Source organism: Dermochelys coriacea, chromosome 3, assembly GCF_009764565.3.
Source record: "Dermochelys coriacea isolate rDerCor1 chromosome 3, rDerCor1.pri.v4, whole genome shotgun sequence".
In the NCBI taxonomy this organism is placed as follows: domain Eukaryota; kingdom Metazoa; phylum Chordata; order Testudines; family Dermochelyidae; genus Dermochelys; species Dermochelys coriacea.
The window spans coordinates 186,155,233-186,170,638 of record NC_050070.1 but is presented as its reverse complement, the minus strand read 5'-3'; the positions used below and the strand labels follow the sequence as shown (position 1 = coordinate 186,170,638).

Sequence of the window (15,406 nt, the reverse complement as noted above, 5' to 3'; positions counted from 1 at the left end):
AAATAGTTTTACTTTGTGTAATGACTCATCCATTCCCAGTCTCTATTCAAGCCTAAGTTAATTGTATCCAGTTTGCAAATTAATTCCAATTCAGCAGTCTCTCATTGGAGTCTGTTTTTGAAGTTTTTTTGTTGAAGAATAGCCACTCTCAGGTCTGTAATCGAGTGACCAGAGAGATTGAAGTGTTCTCCAACTGGTTTTTGAATGTTATAATTCTTGACGTCTGATTTGTGTCCATTTATTCTTTTACGTAGAGACTGTCCAATTTGACCAATGTATATGTCAGAGGGGCATTGCTGGCACATGATGGCATATATCACATTGTTTCATGTTCTCTGTGTGCGTATACCAATCTCCCCTCTGTATCCTCCACCAAACGCATCCGACGAAAACAGACTCCAACGAGAGACTGCTGAATTGGAATTAATTTGCAAACTGGATACAATTAATTTAGGCTTGAATAGAGACTGGGAATGGATGAGTCATTACATAAAGTAAAACTATTTCCCCATGGTATTTCTCCCTCCCACCCCACCCCCCACTGTTCCTCTGATATTCTTGTTAACTGCTGGAATTAGCCTACCTGCTTGTCACCATGAAAGGTTTTCCTCCTTTCCCCCCCCTGCTGTTGGTGATGGCTTATCTTAAGTGATCACTCTCCTTACAGTGTGTATGATAAACCCATTGTTTCATGTTCTCTGTGTGTGTGTATATAAATCTCTCCTCTGTTTTTCCACCGGGTGCATCCGATGGGGTGGGCTGTGGCTCACGGGGGCTTGTGCTCTAGTGGATTTGTTGGTCTCTGGGGTGCCACGGGTGCTCCTTTTCTTTTTGCGAGTGCAGACTGGCACGGCTGCTACTCTGAAACCTGTCCTGCAAGAGCGTCTGAACAAACTTTAAAAGGCAGCTGTCCTCCTTTTTATCTGCTTTAACTTTCATACTATTTTCTTTTTGTGCTATGTTTAAAATATGTGTTTATTATTGGCATTTGTGCTTTGTACAAAATATTTAATCAAAGTTTAATTGCTATAACAAACCACTTGCAACTCTAAGGAACTTAGGTCAAGAATCAAAGCACCCAAAAGAGTGTTTTATCTACACCAGAACACCTCCCTCTTCTATAAGCTGCCAGTTTATTATAGATCTGATCCTTTATCTCAGTAAAACAAATGTTATAAAGAAAAATGTTTTAGGAAAGATCTGGCCCCATAGGAGAATGTGAGGATGTTATTTATGTTGGATATTCCAAAGTGAATTTAGGGATGTGTTAGAACAATAAATCTAGGCTGTAAAGTTGGCTCTACTTCTTTGCAAGAAAACTCTCTGCTTGTGTCCTTAAATTTTTAGAGAAAAATGTGTGTAGTTGAGAAAAAGTTTTGTAGAAAACCTTAGTTGATTTCTAAAATTATTGAAATGGCAAACTGTTTTGGAGGGCATATTTGCAAAGTATTTTAACTGAATGCAAAGTATCTAATGTGGTTTTCTAATATCATTGCTACGTGTGGTAAAATGCATTATGTACTAACATGAAATCTAATGACCTTGCTCAGTTGATTACCAATATAAGAAGACATTTAAGTCTAGACTATTTATGATATTAATGGGGAAGTAATTAGTTACTGGCAGAGCTCTAGCCACTCCTTCCCCCAACTCAGAAAGATAAGAAGAATCATGATCAACAATTGTTCTAGAGAATCAACAACTTCTTCAATCACTATTTAAGCTAAAGACTCGTTAAGAATGATTTAATTGTAAAAGGTTTCAGAGTGGCAGCCGTGTTGGTCTGTATTCGCGGGGAGAGGGGGAGTGCTTGTGGCATCTTGGAGACTGGCAGGTTTGTTGGAGCGTGGGCTTTCGTGGGCTGCAGCTCGCTTCGTCGGATGCGTTTGGTGGAGGATACAGAGGGGAGATTGGTATACGCACACAGAGAACATGAAACAATGTGATATATGCCATCATGTGCCAGCAATGCCCCTCTGACATATACATTGGTCAAATTGGACAGTCTCTACGTAAAAGAATAAATGGACACAAATCAGACGTCAAGAATTATAACATTCAAAAACCAGTTGGAGAACACTTCAATCTCTCTGGTCACTCGATTACAGACCTGAGAGTGGCTATTCTTCAACAAAAAAACTTAAAAAACAGACTCCAATGAGAGACTGCTGAATTGGAATTAATTTGCAAACTGGATACAATTAACTTAGGCTTGAATAGAGACTGGGAATGGATGAGTCATTACACAAAGTAAAACTATTTCCCCATGTTATTTCTCCCCCCCACCCCACCCCCCACTGTTCCTCAGATATTTTTGTTAACTGCTGGAAATAGCCTACCTTGCTTGTCACCATGAAAGGTTTTCCTCCTTCCCCCCCCCCCCCGCTGCTGGTGATGGCTCATCTTAAGTGATCACTCTCCTTACAGTGTGTATGAAAAACCCATTGTTTCATGTTCTCTATGTGTGTATATCAATCTCCACTCTGTATTTTCCACCAAATGCATCCGATGAAGTGAGCTATAGCTTATGCTCTAATAAATTTGTTAGTCTCTAAGGTGCCACAAGTACTCCTTTTCTTTTTGGAAAAATCATGGAGCAGGTGCTCAAGGAATCCATTTTAAAGCACTTGGAGGAAAGAAAGGTGATCAGGAACAGTCAACATGGATTCACCAAGGGCAAGTCATGCCTGACCAACTGAATTGCCTTCTATGATGAGATAACTGGCTCTGTGGATATGGGGAAAGCGGTGGATGTGATATATCTTGACTTTAGCAAAGCTTTTGATACAATCTACCACAGTATTCTTGCCAACAAGTTAAAAAAGTATGGATTGGAAGAATGGACTATAAGGTGGATAGAAAGCTGGCTAGATTGTCAGGCTCAACGGGTAATGATCAATGGCTTGATGTCTAGTTGGCAGCGGGTATCAAGTGGAGTGCCCCAGGGATCAATCCTGGGGTCAGTTTTGTTCAACATCTTCATTAATGATCATAGAATCATAGAATCATAGAATCATAGAATATCAGGGTTGGAAGGGACCCCAGAAGGTCATCTAGTCCAACCCCCTGCTCAAAGCAGGACCAAGTCCCAGTTAAATCATCCCAGCTAGGGCTTTGTCAAGCCTGACCTTAAAAACCTCTAAGGAAGGAGATTCTACCACCTCCCTAGGTAACGCATTCCAGTGTTTCACCACCCTCTTAGTGAAAAAGTTTTTCCTAATATCCAATCTAAACCTCCCCCATTGCAACTTGAGACCATTACTCCTCGTTCTGTCATCTGCTACCATTGAGAACAGTCTAGAGCCATCCTCTTTGAAACCCCCTTTCAGGTAGTTGAAAGCAGCTATCAAATCCCCCCTCATTCTTCTCTTCTGCAGACTAAACAATCCCAGCTCCCTCAGCCTCTCCTCATAAGTCATGTGCTCTAGACCCCTAATCATTTTCGTTGCCCTTCGTTGTACTCTTTCCAATTTATCCACATCCTTCCTGTAGTGTGGGGCCCAAAACTGGACACAGTACTCCAGATGAGGCCTCACCAGTGTCGTGGGAGGGGAACGATCACGTCCCTCGATCTGCTCGCTATGCCCCTACTTATACATCCCAAAATGCCATTGGCCTTCTTGGCAACAAGGGCACACTGCTGACTCATATCCAGCTTCTCGTCCACTGTCACCCCTAGGTCCTTTTCCGCAGAACTGCTGCCGAGCCATTCGGTCCCTAGTCTGTAGCGGTGCATTGGATTCTTCCATCCTAAGTGCAGGACCCTGCATTTATCCTTATTGAACCTCATTAGATTTCTTTTGGCCCAATCCTCCAATTTGTCTAGGTCCTTCTGTATCCTATCCCTCCCCTCCAGCGTATCTACCACTCCTCCCAGTTTAGTATCATCCGCAAATTTGCTGAGAGTGCAATCCACACCATCCTCCAGATCATTTATGAAGATATTGAACAAAACGGGCCCCAGGACCGACCCCACTTGACAGGATGATGGGATGGATTGCACCCTCAGCAAGTTTGCGGATGATGCTAAACTGTGGGGAGAGGTAGATATGCTCAAGAGTAGGGATAGGGTCTATAGTGACTTAGACAAATTGGAGGATTGAGCTAAAAGAAATCTGATGAGGTTCAACAAGGACAAGTGCATAGACCTGCACTTAGAATGGAAGAATCCCATGCACTGCTACAGGCTGGGGACCAACTGAGTAAGTGGCAGTTCTGCAGAAAAGGACCTGAGGATTACAGTGGATGAGAAGCTGGATATAAGTGTGCCCTTGTGGCCAAGAAGGCTAACGGCATATTGGGCTGCATTAGTAGAAACATTGCCAGCAGATCAAGGGAAGTGACTATTCCCCTCTATTCGGCACTAGTGTGACCAGTTTCAGGCCCCCCAGTACAGAAAGGATGTGGACAAATTGTAGATAGTCCAGTGGAGGGCAACAAAAATGATTAGAGGGCTGGGGCACATGACTTATGAGGAGAGGCTGAGGGGACTGGGTTTATTTAATGTGCAGAAGAGAAGAGTGAGGGGGGATTTGATAGCAGCCTTCAATTGCCTGAACGGGGGTTCCAAAGAGAATGGAGTTAAGCTGTTCTCAGGGGTGGCAGATGACAGAACAAAGAGCAATGGTCTCAAGCTGCAGTGGGGGAGGTCTTGGTTGGATATTAGGAAAAACTATTTCACTAGGAGGGTGGTGAAGCACTGGAATGGGTTACCTAGGGAGGTGATGGAATTTCCATCCTTAGAGGTTTTTAAGGCCTAGCTTGACAAAGCCTTGGCTGTGATGATTTAGTTGGTGTTGCTCCTCTTTAAGCAGGGGGCTGGACTAGATGAACTCCTGAGGTCTCTTCCATCCCGAATCTTCTATGATTCTATACTTCCCAATGGAGACACCAGAGGAGTTCCATTACTGGTGATAGAACACAGGCTTTTTGGACCTCTACAAGTCATATCTGAGGAGAGAAAGGATGGTTCAGTGGCTGGGGGAACTAGCTTAAGACTTGGGAAGCAAGGGTTCATGTCCCCGTTCTGCCACAGATTTCTGGTGTGACCTTGGGCAAGTCATTTAGCCTCTCGGTTTCTCAAAAAATGGGGATAACTGTAGATTGTGAGGCACTCACATTCTATGATAATGGTGGTCATATGCATTTATAAAATAGATAGATGGAACTAAAAGCAGTAGCGCTTTGTATGCTGCAGTCACTAGAAATCACATACTTAAAACAGACGTTATGTTCTATCCAGGAGAGGACAGTGGTAAATGCATATGCTAAGTGAGTATACTAGTTATGGTCAGTGTCCATCCAATGTAGCAAAATACTCAACTCTGTGTGTAGGATGAGAGACTTCATCTTCTTTGGAAATATTGGGATTTTTTTTCTGTTGGTTTGTGCTCTGTCAATAAAAGAGTTTTCATTTTTAGACTCTTAAATGGGACAATCTAGCAAAATCTATTACAAATGGAAATGTCCCTATCTCCATTTCCTGCTTAGGCTAATAAAGTTTCTCTGACATAATGGGAGACTAAGGAGTTTGCAATGCTATAATATTGGACTCTTCATGATCACTGCCAAGATCATGGAGCAATCTTAAAACACCGCTTATTCTATGTCTCCACAGTCCCTAAGGTTACTTCACATAGCTGAATTCAGTATATCTTCTAAGGGACAAACTTAGATACACACATGCAACTCCCACCTGACTTAGTAACAGTTATACCTGTATATCTGAGAGCAGAATTTGGCCCTTAATATGTTAATTAATATACCCATTTAAAAATAAATACACACTTAAGCTCCCATTACTCCAATTCTCTATCCTTATTGCCTATGATAATTGTTATGAGAGTGAAATATTATTATACCAAAACTCATTTTATTCCATGTTGGGTCAAGTTTCTCTCATAATTATACCTATGAAACCTCAGTGATTTCACTGGTACTGCATAATGTAAATATTAACAGACTTTTCCCCATACAGTATAAAATTATTACTTTTACTGTCTCCATCGGCCAGTTTGCCCAGTGTTTACTCTGAATTCCCACTTCCTCTTCCTGTGAATTTCCTCTTCATTCTCTTGGTTAAATTCCTCAATCTCTGGCAGTTTCTGGGGATATTTGTCATGCATTTCCATTCCTCTAGGATAGGCCACTCAGCCTCTTTCTGCTGACAGGATCTGGTTTCTCCTGAAGTTCGTGAAACATCACTCTCTCTCTTTCCCCCCTCTGTCTTAAATCTGTATTCACCAGATATCTCTGGATTATTTTCCCCTTGTCAGCTGCCCTTCAGACTAGAACTGGAACATAGAGCATCAGCACCTTTCTCTAAGGGTATGTCTACACTACGAAATTAGGTCAAATTTATAGAAGTCAATTTTTTAGAAAGTGATTTCATACAGTCGATTGTGTTTCCCCTCCACACTAATGCACTAAGTGCATTAAGTCGGTGGAGTGCTGGCATCGACTTTTGGAGCATTGCACTGTGGGTAGCTATCCCACAGTTCCCGCAATCTCCGCCACTCATTGGAATTCTGGGGTAAGCTCCCAATGCCTGATGGGGCAAAAACATTGTCGCGGGTGGTTTTCGGTACATGTTGTCAGTCACCCCTCCCTCCATGAAAGCAATGGCAGACAATCATTTCATGCCTTTTTTCTGTGCAGGTGCCATACTGCTTTCAGCAGACAGTGCAATAGGACTGCTAACGGTTGTCTTCATCCACCGCTTTCGCTGCCACTCTGCTCTCCTGCTCTCCTGATGCTATGAATCCACCTCACAGGTCCTTTATATGGCCGTTGTCATCCACCACTTCTGCTGGTACTCTGCTCTCCTGGTGGTCTTGGAGGGCTGCTTCCGCTGCAACTCTGCTCAGCTACTCGTGTCTCTCCATACCACGGCAAGCGTGCAGCCCGCTCAGCTGTTGTGTCCTGGCAGCAGTCAGTGCAGTAGGTCTGCAAAACTGGTCATCCAACGACCACTTCCCCTGCAACTCTGCTGTCCTGCAGATGCCATACCATGGCAAGCATGGAGCCTGCTCAGATCACCGCAGCAGTTATGAGCATTGTAAACACCTCGCACATTATCATGCAGTATATGCAGAACCAGAATCTGCAAAAGCAGGTGAGGAGGCAATGGCAGCGCCGTGACGAGAGTGATGAGGACATGGACACAGACTTCTCTCAAAGCATGGGCCCTGGCAATTTGGCTATCCTGGTGGCAATGGGGCAGGATCATGCTGTGCCAGGCCTATTCTGGGCCTGGGAAACAAGCACAGACTGGTGGGATCGCAAAGTGATGCAAGTCTGGGATGATTCCCAGTGGCTGTGAAACTTTCGCATGCATAAGGGTTCTTTTATAGAACTTTGTGACTTGCTTTCCCCTGTCCTGAAGTGCAAGAATACTAAGATGAGAGCAGCTCTCCCAGTTCACAAGCACCTAGTGATAGCCCCTGGAAGCTTGCAACACCAGACAGCTACTAGAATCAATTTGGAGTGGGCAAATCTACTGTGGGGGCTGCTGTGATCCAAGTAGCCAACACAATCACTGAGCTGCTGCTATCAAGGGTAGTGACTCTGGGAAATGCACAAGTCATAGTGGATGGCTTTGCTGCAATGGGATTCCCTAACTGTGATGGGGCGATAGATGGAAGGCATATCCCTATCTTGGGACCGGACCACCAAGGCAGCCAGTACATAAACCGAAAGGGGTACTTTTCAATGGTGCTGCAAGCACTGGTGGATCACAAGGGACGTTTCACCATCATCAGCATGGGATGGTCGGGAAAGGTACATGATGCTTGCATCTTTAGGAACTCTGGTCTGTGGGAATGGCTGCAGCAAGGGACTTACTTTCCAGACCAGAAAATAACCGTTGGGGATGTTGAAATGCCTATAGTTATCCTTGGGGACCCAGCCTACACCTTAATGCCATGGCTCATGAAGCCATACACAGGCACCCTGGACAGTAGTCAGGAGCTGTTCAACTATAGGCTTAGCAAGTGCAGAATGATGGTAGAATATGCATTTGGACGTTTAAAAGCACACTGGCACAGTTTACTGACTCGGTTAGACCTCAGTGAAACCAATATTCCCATTGTTATTACTGCTTGCTGTGTGCTCCACAATATCTGTGAGAGTAAGGGGGAGACGTTTATGGTGGGGTGGGAAGTTGAGACAAATCGCCTGGCCACCGATTAGGCGCAGCCAGACACCAGAGCAGTTAGAAGAGCACAGCAGGACGTGCTGTGCATCAGAGAAGCTTTATAAACCAGTTTCATGGCTGACCAGGCTATTGTGTGACAGTTCGATTTGTTTCTCCTTGATGAAAACCCACCCCCTTGGTTCACTCTACTTCCCTGTAAGCCAACCACCCTCCCCTACCACCTTCGATCACCGCTTGCAAAGGCAATAAAGTCATTGTTGTTTCAAATTCATGCATTCTTTATTAATTCATCACACAAATAGGGGGATAACTGCCAAGGTATCCCGGGAAGGATGGGGGAGGAGGGAAGCACCGGGTGAGGTGGTGAATGAGGAAAGGAGGGAAGGACAAGGCCACACTGCACTTCAAAACTTATTGAATGCCAGCCTTCTGTTGCTTGGGCAGTCCTCTGGGGTGGAATGGTTGGGTGCCCAGAGGGCCCCCCCCATTTTTGGGTGTCTGGGTGAGGAGGCTATGGAACTTGGGGAGCAGGGCGGTTGGTTACACAGGGGCTGCAGTGGCGGTCTGTGCCTTTCCTGCACCTCAACCATATGCCGGAACATATCAGTTTGATCCTCCAGTAGCCTCAGCATTGCATCCTGCCTCCTTTCATCATGCTGCCGCCACCTTTCCTCTTGATCCCACTACCTCTCCTATTGCTCCAGCCAGCTATCCTCTCGTGCATCCCTTTGTCCTCGTGTTCATTTTGTGCTTTCCTGGACTCTGCCACTGTCTGCCTCGACTCATTCTGCTGGGTTCTTTCAGTTTGGGTGGACAGAGACCATTTCATCACGAGTGCTTTTTTTCACCTTCTTATCTATGCTAGCCTCTGGGAAGGAGATGCTAGTCTCAGTGTTGAAACATTTGCAGCTGTGGGAGGAAAAAAGGGAGATTAAAATTGAAAAAGACACATTGGCCATTTAAAAGGAGGAACTGATGTTTTCAAGTTAACATGCAGCACAAACCCAACTGACCCACTCCCCAATTCTCTGGGATGATCACTTCACCCCTCTCTCTACCGCGTGGCTGACAGCGGGGATGATTTCTTTTCAGCCACAGGCAAACAGCCCTGCAGGAATGGCCCCCTCTGATGTCCCCTTAATAAAATTCCCCTATTTCAACCAGGTGACCATGAATGATATCACTCTCCTGAGGATAACACAGAGAGACAAAAAACGGATGTTGCTTGAATGCTAGCAAACACTGGGACCACACACTGCCATGCTTTCTTATGCAATGATTCCAGACTATGTGTGACTGGCCTGCCGTGATAAAGTGTCCTACCATGGAGGATGCAATAAGGCTGCCCTCCCCAGAAACCTTTTGCAAAGGCTCTGGGAGTATCTCCAGGACAGCTTCATTGAGATGTCCCTGGAAGATTTCCGCCCCATCCCCAGACAAGTTAACAGACTTTTCCAGTAGCTGTACTGGCCGCAAATGCATCCCAAGTCTTCTGGGAAAATTAATCATTAAACATGCTTGTTTTTAAACCATGTATCATATTTACAAAGGTACACTCACCAGAGCTGCCTTCTCTGCCTTCAAGGTCCAGGAGCCCGGGTTAGGAGGGTTGGGAGGGTATTGGCTCCAGGGTGGTAGACAGTTCCTGCTTGTCGAGGAAAGGTTTCTCTGCTTGCCTGGTGTGTGCTATCTTCAACCTCCCCCTCCTCATCATCTTCCTCATCCCCCAAATCCTCATCCCTGTTGCATGAGACTCCCTTGCAGGAGTCCATGTACAGGTGTGGGGTAGTTGTAGGGGCACCCCCTAGAATTCCATGCAGCTCATCATAGAAGCGGCACGTCTGGGGCTCTGACCCCGAGTGGGCATTTGCCTCTTGGGTTTTTTGGTAGGCTTGCCTGAGCTCCTTAAGTTTCATGCGGCACTGCTGCGGGTCCCTGTGATAGCCTCTGTCCTTCATGCCCTTAGAGATTTTTTCAAATATTTTGGCATTTCGTCTTTTGGAATGGAGTTCTGATAGCATGGATTCATCTCCCCATACAGTGATCAGATCCAGTACCTCCTGCTCGGTCCATGCTGGAGCTCTTTTGCGATTCTGGGACTCCATGGTCATCTCTGCTGATGAGTTCTGCCTGGTCACGTCATGGTGGCCAAACAGGAAATGGAATTCAAAAGTTTGTGGGACTTGTTGTGTGTACCTGGCCAGTGCATCTGAGCTGAGAGTGCTGTCCAAAGTGGTCACAATGGAGCACTGTGGGATTGCTCCCGGAGGCCAATACTGTCGAATTACATCCACACTAACCCAAATTTGACCCAGCAATGTCGATTTCAGCACTAATCCCCTCATCGGGGAGGAGTACAGAAATCAATTTTAAGAGCCCATTAAGTTAACAAAAATGGCTTCATTGCGTGGATGAGTGTTGGGTTAAATCTATCTAATGCTGCTAAATTCGACCTAAACTCGTAGTGTAGACCAGGGCTGAGTGTTTTTTCACTTTCTGTTCTGACCAGTTTAAAAAAAATCTTTCTGATTTCATGTTCCTCCCACACTCAATCCCATCCCACCGGGTTAAAAAATTGCTTTGCTGTAAATCATTCTTTCTTGAAAGTGGACACATTGTAGACCTTTTCACTTATAGTGCATGACATTTAATCTGAAGTTAGCACTTGTTGCCCTACAGTACTCCAGTTTTTATCTTTATAATTCTATGACAGATGGTGTTTTTTGTCTCAAAAGCTAATGGGGTGCTGTATGGTTTGAGAGCAAACTGACATTCGCCATCATTACAAGCTGAAAAAAAATAAGCTGTCTGTGCAAAACAGTGTGTATGTTCATTGTCAACCTCTCTTAGTAGTGAAAAAGGAAACCCACACAGTTCTTAAATAAAGAATGAATAAAGATGGGTGCGTTGAATGCTTTGTCATGGAAGTGGATGAATGTTAAGTGTTTTAAGACAGACAATTTGATACAAAATATACACTTGAGAACCCTAACAATAAGACAGAAGTAAGAGTAAGGAACTGATCCTGGTTTGGGATAATTCTGTTATGTATCTATAAACTGGCATAGTCAGCCAATTCAGTTCAAAACCAGATTCAAAGTCATCAGAGACTCCTTGAAGTCCATGGGGCTCCATGTGGGTGCAGTGATCCACCCACTTCGATCCAGTTGCAGAAGTGGGGCTTTATTCTATTATGTCATTGTGTGTATACCGTTCAGTGCATGCTATTTGATAGCTAGCTAGTAAGTGATGGGCTAAACTTATTATAATTTTCTAATTTATAGTTTTCTTGGTACTAATTGCTTTGTAGGGATTTCTCTGTTTAATTGTAAGTTTGTAAAAAAAATGTAATGGGAGAAATAGGAACAAACAGCATTTTCAATTTTCCATGGCCTTGATATTGGTAGGAAAATTACATTTTAAGTTGTTTGCATCAAATAGATTCTTGTTAGTGATCTTTTATTAATATGTGTTCCTTAATGGGTTATAGCTGCGGGGGTTGCTAATTGTAGAATTATGAATGCCAGTAACATCCATTATGAAATCTGATTAAGAGCTGAGTGCTGTTAGATTGTTTGCTGCCCTGAATATGGAATATTGGAATATGGAAATCTTTCAGATTTAAAGCAGCAGATAAAATCAACAAGCTGATGGGGCCAGATGGATCAGGCAGTTGGAAATGGGCAAGGTCAATGGAAAATTAACTAGGCAAATTGGTTTCAGAGTAGCAGTGTTAGTACAGTGTTAGTCTGTATTCGCAAAAAGAAAAGGAGTACTTGTGGCACCTTAGAGACTAACAAATTTATTTGAGCATAAGCTTTCGTGAGCTACAGCTCACTTCATCAGATGCATTCAGTGGAAAATACAGTGCAGAGATTTATATACACAGAGAACATGAAACAATGGGTGGTACCACACACACTATAACCAGAGTGATCACTTAAGGTGAGTATTACCAGCAGAAGAGCGGGGGGAAAAAACCTTTTGTAGAGATAATCAAGGTGGGCCATTTCTAGCAGTTGACAAGAACGTCTGAGGAACAGTGGGGGGGGGGGATAAACATGGGGAAATAGTTTTATTTTGTGTAATGACCCATCCACTCCCAGTCTCTATTCAAGCCTAAATTAATTGTATCCAGTTTGCAAATTAATTCCAATTCAGCAGTCTCTCGTTGGAGTCTGTTTTTGAAGCTTTTTTGTTGAAGTATTGCTACTTTTAGGTCTCAGAGTAGCAGCCGTGTTAGTCTGTATTCGCAAAAAGAAAAGGAGTACTTGTGGCACCTTAGAGACTAACAAATTTATTAGAGCATAAGGTTTCGTGAGCTACAGCTCACTTCATCGGATGACATCTCACACATCTAATCACATCTCCCCATTGTATTTTCCACTGAATGCATCCGATGAAGTGAGCTGTAGCTCACGAAAGCTTATGCTCTAATAAATTTGTTAGTCTCTAAGATGCCACAAGTACTCCTTTTCTTTTTACTTTTAGGTCTGTAATCAAGTGACCAGAGAGATTGAAGTGTTCTCCAACTGGTTTTTGAATGGTATAATTCTTGATGTCTGATTTGTGTCCATTTATTCTTTTACGTAGAGTTTTACTGTCCAGTTTGACCAATGTACATGGCAGAAGGGCATTGCTGGCACATGATGGCATATATTACATTGGTAGATGTGCAGGTGAACGAGCCTCTGATAGTGTGGCTGATGTGATTAGGCCCTATGACGGTGTCCCCTGAATAGATGGTGTCCCCTGAGTTGGCAACGGACTTTATTGCAAGGATCGGTTCCTGGGTTAGTGGTTCTGTTGTGTGGTGTGTGGTTGCTGATGAGTATTTGCTTCAGGTTGGGGGGCTGTCTGTAAGCAAGGACTGGCCTGTCTCCCAAGATCTGTGAGAGTGATGGGTCGTCCTTCAGGATAGATTGTAGATCCTTGATGATGCATTGGAGAGGTTTTAGTTGGGGCCTGAAGGTGATGGCTAGTGGCATTCTGTTATTTTCTTTGTTGGGCCTGTCCTGTAGTAGGTGACTTCTGGGTACTCTTCTGGCTCTTCAATCTGTTTCTTCACTTCAGCAGGTGGGTATTGTAGTTATAAGAATGCTTGATAGAGATCTTGTAGGTGTTTGTCTCTGTCTGAGGGGTTGGAGCAAATGCGGTTGTATCGTAGAGCTTGGCTGTAGACATCACATATCTATTCAGGGGACACCATCATAGGGCCTAATCACATCTCCCCATTGTATTTTCCACTGAATGCATCCAATGAAGTGAGCTGTAGCTCACGAAAGCTTATGCTCAAATAAATTTGTTAGTCTCTAAGGTGCCAAAAGTACTCCTTTTCTTTTTAGGCAAATTGGGAAATTTAAAAAAAATATTGATGATATTGAAGGAAAGTCAGAAAGGGTGGGATGGGTTTTTTTGGGTACACTTTTGCAACATGTAATAACATCACCTATAGGCTAATTTGTTAATTACCTAAATCAGATTGCTGTTTTGTTATTGTTTGAAAAATGAAATTCATAAAGTAGTTTTTTAAAATCCTAAATATTAGAACATAAGAACGGCCATATTGGGTCAGACCAAAGGTCCATCTAGCCCAGTATTCTGTCTTCCAACAGTGGCCAATGCCAGGTGCCCCAGAGGGAATGAACAGAACAGGCAGTCATCAAGTGATCCATCTCCTGTCTCCCATTCCCAGCTTCTGGCAAACAGAGGCTAGGGACACCATCCCTGTCCATCCTGGCTAATAGCCATTGATGGACCTATCCTCCATGAATTTATCTAGGTCTTTTTTGAACCCTGTTATAATCTTGGCCTTCACAACATCCTCTGGTAAGGAGTTCCACAGGTTGACTGTGCACTGTGTGAACAAATATTTCCTTTTGTTTGTTTTAAACCTGCTGCCTATTAATTTCATTTGGTGACCCCTAGTTCTTATGTTATGAGAAGGGGTAAATAACACTTCCTTATTTACTTTCTCCACACCAGTCATGATGCTATAGACCTCTATTATATCCCCCCTTAGTTGTCTCTTATCCAAGCTAAAAAGTCCCAGTCTTATTAATCTCTCCTCATACGGAAGACATTCCATACCCCTAGTCATTTTTGTTGCCCTTTTCTGTACCATTTCCAATTCCAATATATAATTTTTGAGATGGGGCGACCAAATCTGCATGCAGTATTAAAGATGTGGGCATACCATGGATTGATATAGAGGCAGTATGATATTTTCTGTCTTATTATCTATCCCTTTCTTAATAATTCCCAACATTCTGTTTGCTTTTTTGACTGCAGCTGTACATTGAGTGGATGTTTTCAGAGAACTATCCATAATGACTCCAAGATCTCTTTCTTGAATGGTAACAGCTAATTTAGACTCTATAATTTTATGTGTATAGCTGGGATTATGCTTTCCAATGTGCATTACTTTGCATTTATCAACATTGACTTTCATCTGCCATTTTGTTCCCCACTCATACAGTTTGTGAGATCCTTTTGTAGCCCTTCGCAGTCTGCTTGGGTCTTGAGTAGTTTTGTATTATCTGCAAATTTTGCCACCTCACTGTTTACCCCTTTTTCCAGATCATTTATGAATATGTTGAATAGGACTGGTTCCAGTACAGACCTCTGGGGGACACCACTATTTACCTCTCCATTCTGAGGGAACTGACCATTTATTCCTACCCTTTGCTTCCTATCTTTTAACCAGTTACCAATCTATGAGAGGACCTTCTATCTGATCCCATGACCGCTTACTTTGTTTAAGAGCCTTTGATGAGGGACCTTCTCAAAGGTTTCCTGAAAGTCTAAGTACACTATATCCACTGGATCCCCCTTGTCCACATGCTTGTTGACCCCTGAAAGAATTCTAGTAGGTTGGTGAGGCATGATTTCCCTTTACAAAAAGCATGTTGACTCTTCCACCAACAAATTATGTTAATCTATATGTCTGACAGTTTTGTTCTTTTCTATAGTTTCTACCAGTTTGGCCAATACTGAAGTCAGGCCTGTAATTGCCGGGATCACTTCTAGAGCCCTTTTAAAAAATTGGTTTCAGAGTGGTAGCCGTGTTAGTCTGTATCAGCAAAAAGAACAAGGAGTACTTGTGGCACCTTAGAGACTAACATATTTATTTGGGCATAAGCTTTCGTGGGTTAAATCCACTTCATCAGATGCATCCAGTGGAAAATACAGTCGGAAGATATATATATATATATAGAGAGAGAGAGAGAGAGAGAGAGAGAGAGCATAAAA

The 15,406-nt window shown here is 43.3% G+C and overlaps 1 long non-coding RNA gene across 1 annotated transcript; it reads left to right on the top strand.

The window, feature by feature from the left end:
* The first annotated feature begins 608 nt into the window (after window positions 1–608).
* On the top strand, window positions 609–14,273 carry LOC122459672. The gene is made up of 3 exons (XR_006280496.1): window positions 609–870; window positions 6,364–6,365; window positions 14,252–14,273. It is a non-coding gene; the product is annotated as an uncharacterized LOC122459672 (long non-coding RNA).
* The last annotated feature ends 1,133 nt before the right edge of the window (window positions 14,274–15,406 follow it).